The 14,788-nt window shown below is 42.4% G+C and overlaps 1 long non-coding RNA gene across 1 annotated transcript; it reads left to right on the top strand.

Moving 5' to 3' along the window:
• Positions 1-553: 553 nt before the first annotated feature.
• On the top strand, positions 554-4,644 carry LOC110522859. Its single transcript, XR_002473378.2, has 3 exons — positions 554-783; positions 973-1,032; positions 3,890-4,644. It is a non-coding gene; the product is annotated as an uncharacterized LOC110522859 (long non-coding RNA).
• The last annotated feature ends 10,144 nt before the right edge of the window (positions 4,645-14,788 follow it).

Genomic DNA, 14,788 nt, shown 5'->3' with positions numbered 1-14,788 from the left:
GTCAGAAGAGACAATGTTGGTGAATTGTGTTTGTCAGTATGTCCCTTTAAAAAAATAAGTATAACAGTAGAGGTATAACAGTATAACTGCAGTTTCAATATACTATACAAATGATAGACAAATGATACAGACAAAAAATATATATACTGTGAATTCGGGAAAGTATTCAGACCCCTTCTTCTTTTCCACATTTGGTTACATTACAGCCTTATTCTAAAATGTATTAAATATATGTTTTTCTCATCAATCTACACACAATACCCCATAATGGCAAAGTGAAAACAGGTTTTTAGAAATGTTTGCAAATGTATAAAAATAAAATAAAAACAGAAATACGCTATTTACATAAATATTCAGACCCTTCGCTATGAGACTCAAAATTGAGCTCAGGTGCATCCTGTTTCCATTGATCATCCTTGAAATGTTTCTACAACTTGATAGGAGTTCACCTGTGGTAAATTGAATTGATTGGACATGATTTGGAAAGGCAAACACCTGCCTATATAAGGTCCCACAGTTGACAACACATGTCAGAGTATAAAACCAAGCCATGATGTCAAAGGAATTGTATGGAGAGCGCTGAGACACAGCTCTGGGAAGGGTACCAAAACATTTCTGCAGCGTTGAAGGTCCAAGAATCACAGTGGCCTCAATCCCCTCTTATATGTAAAGTCCCCACATCTTATTGTTTGCCTGTGACTTACCGTTATTGATCACCAGCCAAGAGAGTCAAAATGTTGGTTTTTACGGAACGTTTTCACCAAACAGCAACCATCTTACAAGGTAAGCTTCGATTTGGTCTGTTTGAGTTATAGCTGCATTGGGTTATCAAATGAATCCTTAGGTTGGTAGGAACAAATCTAGCCTATCGAAAATGTTATCTGATGATGTATGACTTAATGTCAACATCGAATGTTCACCAAGTGACTATCTTTGCACATGCATAATGCAAACTATTGCTACCTGGCTCAGATTTTTCTTTCCGGCTGACAAAGATTGCTTTCTAGAAGGACTGGATCCACTTTTAGATCTGTAAGTAAATTATTTATGACTTTATACAGCTAATTTACTCTATGTATTTTGTTTTATTATAAGTTGTCTGCTTTTTGTGCTTTGAATTTAGTTTACATCGGCCTATGTAACAAGTAATTTCAGTGTTATATACAGTGCCTTGCGAAAGTTTTCGGCCCCCTTGAACTTTGCGACCTTTTGCCACATTTCAGGCTTCAAACATAAAGATATAAAACTATTTTTTTTGTGAAGAATCAACAAGTGGGACACAATCATGAAGTGGAACGACATTTATTGGATATTTCAAACTTTTTTAACAAATCAAAAACTGAAAAATTGGGCGTGCAAAATTATTCAGCCCCCTTAAGTTAATACTTTGTAGCGCCACCTTTTGCTGCGATTACAGCTGTAAGTCGCTTGGGGTATGTCTCTATCAGTTTTGCACATCGAGAGACTGAAATGTTTTCCCATTCCTCCTTGCAAAACAGCTCGAGCTCAGTGAGGTTGGATGGAGAGCATTTGTGAACAGCAATTTTCAGTTCTTTCCACAGATTCTCGATTGGATTCAGGTCTGGACTTTGACTTGGACATTCTAACACCTGGATATGTTTATTTTTGAACCATTCCATTGTAGATTTTGCTTTATGTTTTGGATCATTGTCTTGTTGGAAGACAAATCTCCGTCCCAGTCTCAGGTCTTTTGCAGACTCCATCAGGTTTTCTTCCAGAATGGTCCTGTATTTGGCTCCATCCATCTTCCCATCAATTTTAACCATCTTCCCTGTCCCTGCTGAAGAAAAGCAGGCCCAAACCATGATGCTGCCACCACCATGTTTGACGGGATGGTGTTGATTGTTGATTCTTCACAAAAAAATACAGTTTTATATCTTTATGTTTGAAGCCTGAAATGTGGCAAAAGGTCGCAAAGTTCAAGGGGGCCGAATACTTTCGCAAGGCACTGTAATTCCAAAGTAGTTATAGTCTGTTTCTTCATATTAGTTCACTGTTTGATGTTCTAAGTTTCATCCTTAACTTAGAGGCCACCTAACTCTCAAGTCCATCGTTTTATTTGTGGTACCTCCCCTATGTATTTGTCTCCAAAGCGTGCATGTGTGTGCTAAACACCTACAGTGCCTTGCGAAAGTATTCGGCCCCCTTGAACTTTGCGACCTTTTGCCACATTTCAGGCTTCAAACATAAAGATATAAAACTGTATTTTTTTGTGAAGAATCAACAACAAGTGGGACACAATCATGAAGTGGAACGACATTTATTGGATATTTCAAACTTTTTTAACAAATCAAAAACTGAAAAATTGGGCGTGCAAAATTATTCAGCCCCTTTACTTTCAGTGCAGCAAACTCTCTCCAGAAGTTCATTGAGGATCTCTGAATGATCCAATGTTGACCTAAATGACTAATGATGATAAATACAATCCACCTGTGTGTAATCAAGTCTCCGTATAAATGCACCTGCACTGTGATAGTCTCAGAGGTCCGTTAAAAGCGCAGAGAGCATCATGAAGAACAAGGAACACACCAGGCAGGTCCGAGATACTGTTGTGAAGAAGTTTAAAGCCGGATTTGGATACAAAAAGATTTCCCAAGCTTTAAACATCCCAAGGAGCACTGTGCAAGCGATAATATTGAAATGGAAGGAGTATCAGACCACTGCAAATCTACCTAGACCTGGCCGTCCCTCTAAACTTTCAGCTCATACAAGGAGAAGACTGATCAGAGATGCAGCCAAGAGGCCCATGTTCACTCTGGATGAACTGCAGAGATCTACAGCCGAGGTGGGAGACTCTGTCCATAGGACAACAATCAGTCGTATATTGCACAAATCTGGCCTTTATGGAAGAGTGGCAAGAAGAAAGCCATTTCTTAAAGATATCCATAAAAAGTGTAGTTTAAAGTTTGCCACAAGCCACCTGGGAGACACACCAAACATGTGGAAGAAGGTGCTCTGGTCAGATGAAACCAAAATTGAACTTTTTGGCAACAATGCAAAACGTTATGTTTGGCGTAAAAGCAACACAGCTGAACACACCATCCCCACTGTCAAACATGGTGGTGGCAGCATCATGGTTTGGGCCTGCTTTTCTTCAGCAGGGACAGGGAAGATGGTTAAAATTGATGGGAAGATGGATGGAGCCAAATACAGGACCATTCTGGAAGAAAACCTGATGGAGTCTGCAAAAGACCTGAGACTGGGACGGAGATTTGTCTTCCAACAAGACAATGATCCAAAACATAAAGCAAAATCTACAATGGAATGGTTCAAAAATAAACATATCCAGGTGTTAGAATGGCCAAGTCAAAGTCCAGACCTGAATCCAATCGAGAATCTGTGGAAAGAACTGAAAACTGCTGTTCACAAATGCTCTCCATCCAACCTCACTGAGCTCGAGCTGTTTTGCAAGGAGGAATGGGAAAAAATGTCAGTCTCTCGATGTGCAAAACTGATAGAGACATACCCCAAGCGACTTACAGCTGTAATCGCAGCAAAAGGTGGCGCTACAAAGTATTAACTTAAGGGGGCTGAATAATTTTGCACGCCCAATTTTTCAGTTTTTGATTTGTTAAAAAAGTTTGAAATATCCAATAAATGTCGTTCCACTTCATGATTGTGTCCCACTTGTTGTTGATTCTTCACAAAAAAATACAGTTTTATATCTTTATGTTTGAAGCCTGAAATGTGGCAAAAGGTCACAAAGTTCAAGGGGGCCGAATACTTTCGCAAGGCACTGTATGTGAGTCACTGTACAGGTAAAGTTTAAGCTTGGTGTTTTTACTTTACAGTAATGGGTTTTTGTAAATTTTGTCAACTGTAATTCTGTGTCTTACAACAATACATCCCTTTATTGTATTCACCACAGAGTGGAGGATGCAGAGGATTTGGATGATGACTATTGGGAGCCAACAGGGGGAAGGAAGATGTCCTGGAAACCTGTCACCATGGGTGACATGCTCAACTACATTTCCTTGGTGATTTACATGGGACTGGTAAAGGTATCAAGACTAGTTGACAACTGGAGCAAGTCCCCACTCTATCGGTTTGAGTTCCTCACCTCCATCATGAGTGAAAACCGATTCTTGGCCATCAACCGTACTCTTCACATGAGTGACAGACAAAAGGATCAGGAGAATGACCAGGAGGGGACTGCAGGGTATGATCGTCTTGCAAGAGTCAAGCCCCTTTATCATGACATGGTGGAGGCATGCAAAACGTACTTCCAGCCTGCTCAAAATCTATCTATAGATGAGTACATGGATGCCTCAAAGGCTCCAATAGGCTTGAACCAATATATGAAAAATAAGCCAACCAAATGCTCTTTGTGCTAGCCGATTCTGCCTACACGTGGCAGTAGATTAAAAAGTTCCACGTCTGCTCCTCCCCTCCGGCGTACAACGTCACCAGAATACTGACCACCGGTCCTGTGAATCATTCATTCACAACTGGACTCCATGACCTTCATCATTTCCTCCCCTTTGTGTCACTCTCCCATGTTCACTCACCAGTTGGTATTGCTATTGTGTATCGGCGAACCACCTTGTGTTAGTGTCGTGTTCTTGGTTTTGTTGTATTATTAAAACATTTCACCTGCACCTGCTTCCGACTCACCACCCCATCATTACATCTATGAAGGCAAGGCGATCACACCAACTGGGAAGGGCCTTAGTTATGACTCTGTCATGCAGCCAATGTACTCCCCCTTACTTGGCAGTGGGTACAAGCTCTTTGTGGACAATTTTTATACTAGTCCCATGCTTTTCATAGACCTCTTGAAAAATAAAATAGGACGAATGGTGCCACAAGACCCTAACAGAATTGGTTTCCCCAAGACCAATGTAAACGACATGCCAAAGACAGCAGAGAGGAAGACTAAACGTTGGATCAAGACTAACAAGCTGCTTTTTGTGAAATGGAAGGACGCTAGGTAAGTAACCATGCTCAGCACACAGCATAAGGCATTCAATAACGACCATGTCTCAAGGAGAGTGAAATTCCAGTAGGGCACGGGTGAGCAATGTCCCCGATTCTGTGAAGGACTACACTTCCAGCATAGGGGGTGTCAACCTATCTGATGCTCTGATAGGCTAGTACCAGGTTCTCCACAAGACCAGGAAGTGGTAAGACCTTTTTTTTTTTACCACTTTGTGGACATTGCTATAGTAAATGCTTTCGTTTTCCACAAGCAGATGGCCAAAGCAGATGGCCATAGCAAAAGGTCAAACCCCTTTTCAATTTGACCTTCAGAGAGCAGCTGGTGTTGGAAATGGCTGAATTGGGGGCCCAAAGCAACCTCACAACCATCACAAGACCCCCCCCCCCCCCCCCCCCCCACTCACTCAAGGTGAGCGCCACTATCCAACACATGCCAAAAGACAAAGAACTGTCAGCATTGCACAAACACGGGGAAAAAAGGGGGAAATTACAGATCTTTTGTCCGAAATGTCAGTTCGCTTTTTGTTTCCTGGCAGAGAGGGACTGCTTCAAAGATTATCATGACATGCACAAGCTATGGTGAAAGTGAAATCGAATCATCTACACCTGGGATGTAAAAATGAACACAAATGCCCTTTGTAAATAGTTCAGCTTATTTTTGCACCTTTTTTAGTGAAGGACACATGTGTAACGAAGTTTGTTTGAGACATTTTTATGTATAGTACCAGTCAAAAGTTTGGCCACACCTACTCATTTCAGGGTTTTTCTTTATTTTTACATTGAAGAATAATAGTGAAGACATCAACACTATGAAATAACTCACATGGAATCATGTAGTAACCAAAAAAAGTTTTAAACAATCTTAATTATGTTTTATATTTGAGATAATTAAAAGTACCCACCCTTTGCCTTGACAGCTTTGCACACTTTTGACATCCCCTCAACCTTCAGGAGGTAGTCACCTGGAATGAATTTCAATTAATAGGTGTGCCTTGTTAAGTTAATTTGTGGAATTTCGTTACTTCTTAACGGGACGCCTATCCCGAAGAAGTTATTAATGCGTTTGAGCCAATCAGTTGTGACAAGGTAGGGCTGGTATACCAAAGATAGCCCTATTTGGAAAAAGACCAAGTCCATATTATTGCAAGAACAGCCCAAATAAACAAAGAGAAACAACAGTCCATCATTACTTCAAGACATGAAGATCAGTCAATCAGGAAAATGTCAAGAACTTTGAAAGTTCCTTCAATTGCAGTCACAAAAACCATCAGGCTCTATGATGAAACTGGCTCTCATGAGGACCGCCACAGGAAAGTAAGACCCGGAGTTACCTCTGCTGCAGACAATACGTTCATTAGAGTTACCAGCCTCAGAAATGTCAACCCAAATGCTTCAGAGTTCCAGTAACAGACACATCTCGACATCAACTGTTCAGAGGAGACTGAATCAGGCCTTCATGATCAAATTTCTGCAAAGAAAACACTACTGGAGGACACCAATAAGAAGCAGAGACTTACTTGGGCCAAGTACACAAACAAAGGACATTCGACCGATGGGTCCAGATTTGAGGTTTTTGGTTCCAACTGCATGTCTCTTTGTGAGACGCAGAGTAGGTGAACGGATTATCTCTGCATGTGTGGTTCCCACCATGGAGGAAGAGGCATGATTGTATGGGGGTGCTTTGCTGGTGACACTGTCTGTGATTTATTTAGAATTCAAGGCACATTTTAACCAGCATGGATACCTTTCATGTCTATTCCCTCTCCGGCGCTCAACGTTGCCAGTTTACTCATCATTACGCACACCTGCTACCATTGTTACGCCCACCTGCACCTCACCTGGACGCCATCACTTCTATGGTTACCTCCCCTATATCTGTCACTCCCTTTGGTTCATTCCCCAGGCAGTATTAGTTACGTTTTTCATGTCCAGGCGCTACTCTTGTTTTCTATTGTTCCATGTTTATTTTATTATTAAATTCACCCGCTGTACTTGCTTCTCGACCCCCAGCGTCTGCGTGACAAAATACTGCCTCAACAATTGGAAGCAACAGGGATTTTTCAGCTGGCTCGACGGGCCCCCGCGCTTCAGCTGGCTCGACTTGTTCCCTCGCCTCAACAGAAGCGACCGGCCCACTCCTGGTCCTCGGGACTGTCCCTCTGGGCGGCGGTGTCCTGCGACTGGAGTCGTGCTTCGGCGAGGGGTACTGTCACGTCTACTCCCTCTCCAGCACTCGATGTTGCCAGTTTACTTATCATTACGCACACCTGCCACCATCGTTACACGCACCTGCGCCTCATGAGATTAATCTGGTCTCCATCACTTTATGATTACCTCCCCTATATCTGCCACTCCCTTTGGTCCATTTCCCAGGCAGTATTAGTTGTCTCATGTCCAGATGCTACTCTTGTTTTGTATTGTTCCATGTTTATTATATTATTAAATTCCCTCCGTACTTGCTTCTCGACTCCCAGCGTTTGCGTTAACTACCACAGCATTCTGCAGCGATACGCCATCCCAACTGGTAGGAGCTTAGTGGGACTATCATTAAGTTTTTCAACAGGACAGTGACCAAAAACACACCTCCAGGAGAGTGATGGAGTGTTGCATCAGATGACCTGGCCTCCAGTGGCAGCCGAAGAACTCAGTGGCCTCCATCATTCTTAAATGGAAGAAGTTTGCAACCACCAAGACTCTTCCTAGAGCTGGCCGCCCGGCCAAACAGAGCAATCGGGGGAGAAGGGCCTTGGTCAGGGAGGTGACCAAGAACTCGATGGACACTCTGACAGAGCTCTAGAGTTCCACTGTGGAGATGGGAGAACCTTCCAGAAGCACAACCATCTCTCCACCAATCAGGCCTTTATGGTACAGTGTCCAGATGGAAGCCATTCCTCAGTAAAAGCACATGACTCATAAAGGACTCTGACTATGAGAAACAAGATTCTCTGGTCTGGATGAAACCAAGATTGAACTCCTTGGCCTGAATGCCAAGCGTCACGTCTGGAAGAAACCTGGCACCATCCCTATGGTGAAGCATGGTGGTGGCAACATCATGCTGGGGGTATGTTTCTCAGCGGCAGGGACTATGACACCAGTCAGGGTTGAGGGAAAGATGAACGAAGCAAAGTACAGAGCGATCCTTGATGAAAACCTGCTCCAGAGCGCTCAGGACGTCCAACTGGGGCGAACAGGATAACGACCCTAAGTACACAGCCAAGAGAACGCAGGAGTGGCTTCAGGACAAATCTCTGAATGTCCAGTCAGAGCCCGGACTTGAATCCGATCGATCATCTCTGGAGAAACCTGAAAATAGCTGTGCAGCAACGCTCCGCATCCAACCTGACCGTGCTTAAGAGGATCTGCAGATAAGAATGGGAGAAACTCCCCGAATACAGGTGTGCCAAGCTTGTAGCGTCATACCTAAGAAGCCTCAAGACTGTTATCGCTGCCAAAGGTGCTTCAAAGTACTGACTAAACAATCTGAATTGTTATGTAAATGTAATATTTTTGTCATTATGGGCTATCTTGTGTAGATTAAGGAAAAACACTTTTAATCCATTTACAATAAGGCTGTAACGTAACATGTGGAAAATGTCAAGGGGTCTGAATACTTTCTGAATGCACTGTAGATGCAGAATTTCCACAAACCCACATACAGTATGTACACTAACACTACAAACTACTTTATAAATGATGCATGTAAGAGAGTGCAAAGAACAATGTGCAGTTCTGGGATGATAGAGTGGATGACCGTATCATCGTGGACCAGGTGGCCGGTTGGTGAAGGCAACAGAAGAAACTGTTCAGATGACGGGAGGTTTTGGTAGTCATTGACCAGAACATGGACTCAATGATGGTCGCTTAGAACAGAATCAGAACACACAGCAGTCAAAGGAGGACTAAGGACCAAACAATATCATGCATTCACCAAACATTGCACTGTGGGAAACAGATTTGTTTTATAGTAATTGTCTGATCGGGAACTACCATTGTCTATCAATTACAGAATCTTAAATTATTTCAATTCGTCATTGGAAGTTTTATTGAATACAGTCAGTAATACAGGAGTCAAATCACATATGGAGTCTCATCAGATCAGATGTTTCCAGCAAGCCAGAGCCATCAGTGGAAAGAGCACAAGTAGAACAAACATATGAGTGAAAACATAATACAGAGATTCAACATAAGTTTCCACCTAAAACAATGATATGAGCTTGGTCACAATTCATCTCTGCCCAGCTCCTCACTTCCTCACATCCTTCTCAAACCCCATTGGAGGAGTTCTGAGGTGTGGTACCTTGGGTTGTCTCCTCCAATGGGGTTTTATTAGGCACAATGGTCAGACCTTGTATCCTTAGCTATGTCTTTGAATTTGAGTGGTTACATTTCTCCAGCCAATCCCTCAGATCTTTATTGAAACTGGTGGGGAGGCGCTTTTGTTATTGTTTCAACTGCTGATTTCCACTTTAAGAAACACATATGTTTAAACATACTTGTATGCTCATTTGACTGTTGGGAGTGCGGTGTCATACCTTTAACTCCCAGGTGCAGCTGACACACTATATAGATGAATTTTCAGCAAATGTCCCTCTGGCTGTTCTCCAGCCAGATGTCTTGACCACCCTCTCTCTGGCTGTTCTCCAGCCAGATGTCTTGACCACCCTCTCTCTAGCTGTTTTCCAGTCAGATGTCTTGACCACCCTCTCTCTGGCTGTTCTCCAGACAGATGTCTTGACCACCCTCTCTCTGGCTGTTCTCCAGACAGATGTAGCACTGGAAGGTGTCCCAGGCACTGTTTGTGGACACATCACCTCCCACAGTACCAGTGAAGATCTCCAGGTTCTTACAGAGGGGCATCAGCATAATCTATAGAGAGTACAGGAGATAGAATTAGATTTGTTATGGAGTCAAAGTCCCAATTTAAAATCATTGTACAATCCATACACGTTGGTGAAAAGGTAAGCAAAAGTAGGGCAGTCGGAGGAAGGTGGAGCGAGACATATGTGCTGAGTTGTGTAAGGCATAAGACGAGTTGGTGACTCACTGGTCCAAACTTGGCGTCCTCTGCCTCATTGGTGTAGTGGTCCAAGGCGATGAAGTAGAAGCCTGACTCCACCTGGTCAAACGTGTTCTCTCTACACATACACTGACCTCTATCCTGAGAACAATTGGAGTGACCGAGCGGAAAATAAGATGTCAGGAAATGTCTGACGGTTCAATTGTTTTTAAATGTTTTAACATCTTAATGTTGCATTCAAATAAAAGTCTATTTTAACTCTGGATAATAATTTAGCCAAATAAGTGATAAAACACAATGTGATACTGGACTGAGCACAGCTGTAGGGCAATTCCACGGTACCAGTCATGCTGACGCTCAGTTTCTTAACTTTTAAAAACCCACCTTTGTGGAGAGCTATCCTCCTGTAGGTGTTCACTTCATCCTTTACCTACACTAATTTATTGTTTAGCAATGACTATCACATACATTCATTAAAGAACCATCTTTCTAACCAATAGACCGCAGCTGATCATCAACGTGACAAATGTCCTATGCACAAAGCCTTCACAAATGGAATTCTCAGTACCACTAATGATTAGATTACAGGGATGATTGGTGGATGTCATGGTTACCTGCAGGAAGTCCCCAGAGTGCTGTGCCTAGTGGAGAGCCAAGGTAACCTACTTGGAACAGAATGGACTCCTGTATCTCCTGTCTCTGTCAGCTGAGCAGATAACAACTTCACCACCACATATTAGTGACAATGGACTTGCATGGCAAGAGGGATGGAGAGAGCGAAATGGTTTGAGGTCATTCACAATTATTTAAAAGTTATCAAATCTTTATTTCAATCAGATTGTATCACAAAGTATGCGGTTTGTGGTTTGGTTCAGAGTCTGACCTCTTGGCTCCCCCTCCTCAGTGAGGGTCTTCCCTGTCTGTTCTCCCCCTGCCTCTCCCTTCTGCCACCCAGTCATGTTGGTCTTCCAAGTTCTCCTCTACTAAACCCCCTCCTCGACTTAGGCACAATGCTCTTAGTTAAACCAGAGATGGTATAGAAACCCCCTTGGCTTTGGTTAAAACACATGGTTAGCTTCCTAGCTACCTGACGTTAACCTAGCTTGCCTCATCAATAGCCTGCTTTAATAACAGAAGTTGAAAAAGCTACTTACTTCAACTTCAAAATTGAAATCTTAGTTGATTTAGCTAGCTGGTTGGTTATTTCGGTTTTCTTTATTGTAAATTATTGTAATCAGTTGCAAGAGCAACATTTATTTTGAAGAGATCTCGAAAATTGGTGTGGGGACGTGGTGTTTCCAGCGCTGGCCTGCGCTCGCGGGACCCATCCTCTGCTCGCTCTACCATATTATTTTTCTTTCTCCACTCAAGTGTTTGCTCACACAATGTTTCATTATTACATTTTTTTTGAACGGGCCCAATCTTGTGCCCGCTGGACTTTTGAATCATATTTGACACCATAATAATGCATTAAATTAAACATTAAGGAAATGTATAGTGCATAGCTTTAGCACAGACTACCTCATGAAGCTGGTTGAGAAAATGCCAAGAGTGTACAAAGCTGTCATCAAGGCAAAGGGTGGCTACCTTGAAGAATATCAAATATATTTTGATTTGATTAACAGTTTATTGGTTACTACATGATTCCATGTGTGTTATTTCATAGTTTGATGTCTTCACTATTATTCTACAATGTAGAAAATAGTAAAAATAAATAAAAACCCTTTAGGTAGGTGTGTCCAAACCTTTGACTGGTACCTACTGTACAGTACATGTATATTTTACCTCGATTAACCTGATTAACCCCCAAACATTGACTCTGTACCGGTACCCCCTGTATACAGTGGGGCAAAACAAGTATTTAGTCAGCCACCAATTGTGCAAGTTCTCCCACTTAAGAAGATGAGAGGCCTGTAATTTTCATCATAGGTACACTTCAACTATGACAGACAAAATTAGAAAAAAAATCCAGAAAATCACATTGTAGGATTTTTAATGAATTTATTTGCAAATTATGGTGGTAAATAAGTATTTGGTCACCTACAAACAAGCAAGATTTCTGGCTCTCACAGACCTGTAACTTCTTCTTTAAGAGGATCCTCTGTCCTCCACTCGTTACCTGTATTAATAGCACCTGTTTGAACTTGTTCTCAGTATAAAAGACACCTGTCCACAACCTCAAACAGTCACACTCCAAACTCCACTATGGCCAAGACCAAAGAGCTGTCAAAGGACACCAGAAACAAAATTGTAGACCTGCACCAGGCTGGGAAGACTGAATCTGCAATAGGTAAGCAGCTTGGTTTGAAGAAATCAACTGTGGGAGCAATTATTAGGAAATGAAAGACATACAAGACCACTGATAATCTCCCTCGATCTGGGGCTCCACGCAAAATCTCACCCCGTGGGGTCAAAATGATCACAAGAACAGTGAACAAAAATCCCAGAACCACACGGGGGGACCTAGTGAATGACCTGCAGAGAGCTGGGACCAAAGTAACAAAGCCTACCATCAGCAAGGGCATTGAAGATGAAACATGGCTGGGTTTTCCAGGTTCTCAAAGGCCATTTCACGCTTTTCATCCCACCTAGATCTGAAGGGTTTTGACGGCTTGAAGTACACCTAGTATTTAACACGTTGTAAAATTGCTGGTGCTCCAGACATACCCTGCGGCATCCTCTCACACCGGTTAGAATTCAGACAGAAAGCAGTCCTCTCTTTGTCAACTTCACTCATCAGAATTTGATCATATCCACTTCTGAGATCCAACACGCTGAGCCATTTGATTCCATTCAAACTGGTCAGGGCATCTTCAATCCGTGGAATTGTGTATTGGTCTGGAAGTACGTCTGAGTGTCCTGTAGTCCACACACATCCGTATGGTTCCGTTCTTCTTCATCACCACCACAATCTGCAATGCATAGATAATTTCAGCGTTCTTTAGGAGTTTCTCACTTCTTCCACATCAGCCGGGGCCAGCTGTCGAGACCTCTCCCTAAACAGTGTGTCATCAGTGACTCTGATGGTATGGTGAGTGCTCTTAGAACAACCAATGTCAAACTCATGAGTTGAGAAAACGCATCTTGTCAGATATAACCTCTTCCATTCTTCAGATACACAGTTGAATCACCAAAGTCAAATGAAATAGGAGTCAGCTTCTCAGGTAAATTGCCCTTATCCCAGCAGGAGCTACTACAGAACACATCTACAGGAAACAAGTAAGCAATGGGCATGCTACATTTTATGGTGAATTCCCGCGATGATACATTCCTGAATGCAAATGTTATTCTTTGAGACGACACAGCAGTAGACGTCTGCGTTTCCGGTCTCACAAGAAGTTATCCTGGAAACTGGGAAACTTCAGGACGCTCCTTTACTGGGTCCCTCTGTAGTTTCCCATCGACTGTTTCTGGCTGACGAGACACTTGTTGACTTTCTTCAGATTTTCCAGACCCTCAGTCTCATTTCAAGTATCCATACTCTCCACTTATATACCAGGTCTGCCTTCATCCCTGGTAGGACCTTGAGATGGATCAGTGTTCTTCTTTTTGACAGAGGAATCTGACTTTTGAGAGGGCGTGTCATGCTTACTTGTGGCGACAACAGCAGACCTAAGACGAGTCATCTCAATTTTCAAACCGTTCAGTTCTTTTCTCAGCAGCTCCATTGCACTGTTAGCTTCTGTGGTCTCAGCAGTATTTGTAGTGACAGCTGGTGACATCACAATACTCGTCTAGAATCATGTCTTCCTTCTCCCTCACCTCGTGAAGCAGCTCAGAAAAGGCAGGTGGCGCACGCAGCTTGTACATAATCCATATGGTTTCTAATTGGCTAAACCAAATCCGGCCATTCTAGCTCGCATCAATGCAAAAGGTCAAACTAATTACGTGGATGGTACATTAGATAATTCAAGCAACAAAGACTCTCAATGATTGACAGGTTGTTTCTTTGAAGTTTGCACATGAAAGAAACACAAGTATTTGATGCATTGCAAAACCACATAGGCTCAACAGCAAAGGCTGTAGTAAAAACGTGTTTCTACTGTGTCACGGTCATCATAAAGAGGAGACCAAGGCGCAGCGTGGTAAGCAAACATAACTCTTTAATAAAAGAGAACACTGATCAGAACCAAACAAAACAACAAAACGAACCATGAAGCAGCATGGCTAGTGCAGAACAGGCAACTAAACATAGAATAACAACCCACAAAATACCCAAGGAATATGGCTACCTAAATATGGTTCCTAATCAGAGACAACGATAAACAGCTGCCTCTGATTGAGAACCAATCTAGGCAACCATAGACATATAAACACCTAGACTAGAAAAACCCCAAGACATACAAAAACCCCTAGACAATACAGAAACTAAACAAACCACCCTTGTCACACCCTGACCTAAACAAATAATAAAGAAAACAAAGATAAGGTCAGGGCGTGACATAATGCATGGATTTAGCAGGGTATTACAGTTAGTAAATGTAGGAGTAATGATTAATAAGTGGTAAATACACAATTGATAAATGCTTTATAAATGGTTTATTATGGACCGTTACCATGGGTAAATACATGACCAGTTACTCACTGCAACAACAATTTGACAAAGAGAACAGTCCCTGAGCTATTTGCGTCTCTGCCAAGAAGATTCCCAGAAGGACATAATGTTTCTTGGCACATATTGCGCCTCTATCAGACTTCATATCAACGTCTGGTATCAGGCTTTATCTGATTTCCCGCTATTGATCAATAATCTTTTACTGGTTTCTTTCACAACCCCAGGCTCCCATTGTAGTGACATTCATCCACTAACCC

This window comes from Oncorhynchus mykiss, chromosome 5 (assembly GCF_013265735.2).
Source record: "Oncorhynchus mykiss isolate Arlee chromosome 5, USDA_OmykA_1.1, whole genome shotgun sequence".
In the NCBI taxonomy this organism is placed as follows: domain Eukaryota; kingdom Metazoa; phylum Chordata; class Actinopteri; order Salmoniformes; family Salmonidae; genus Oncorhynchus; species Oncorhynchus mykiss.
Note: the sequence above shows the minus strand (reverse complement) of the source record. Positions and strands in the feature narration are given on the sequence as shown.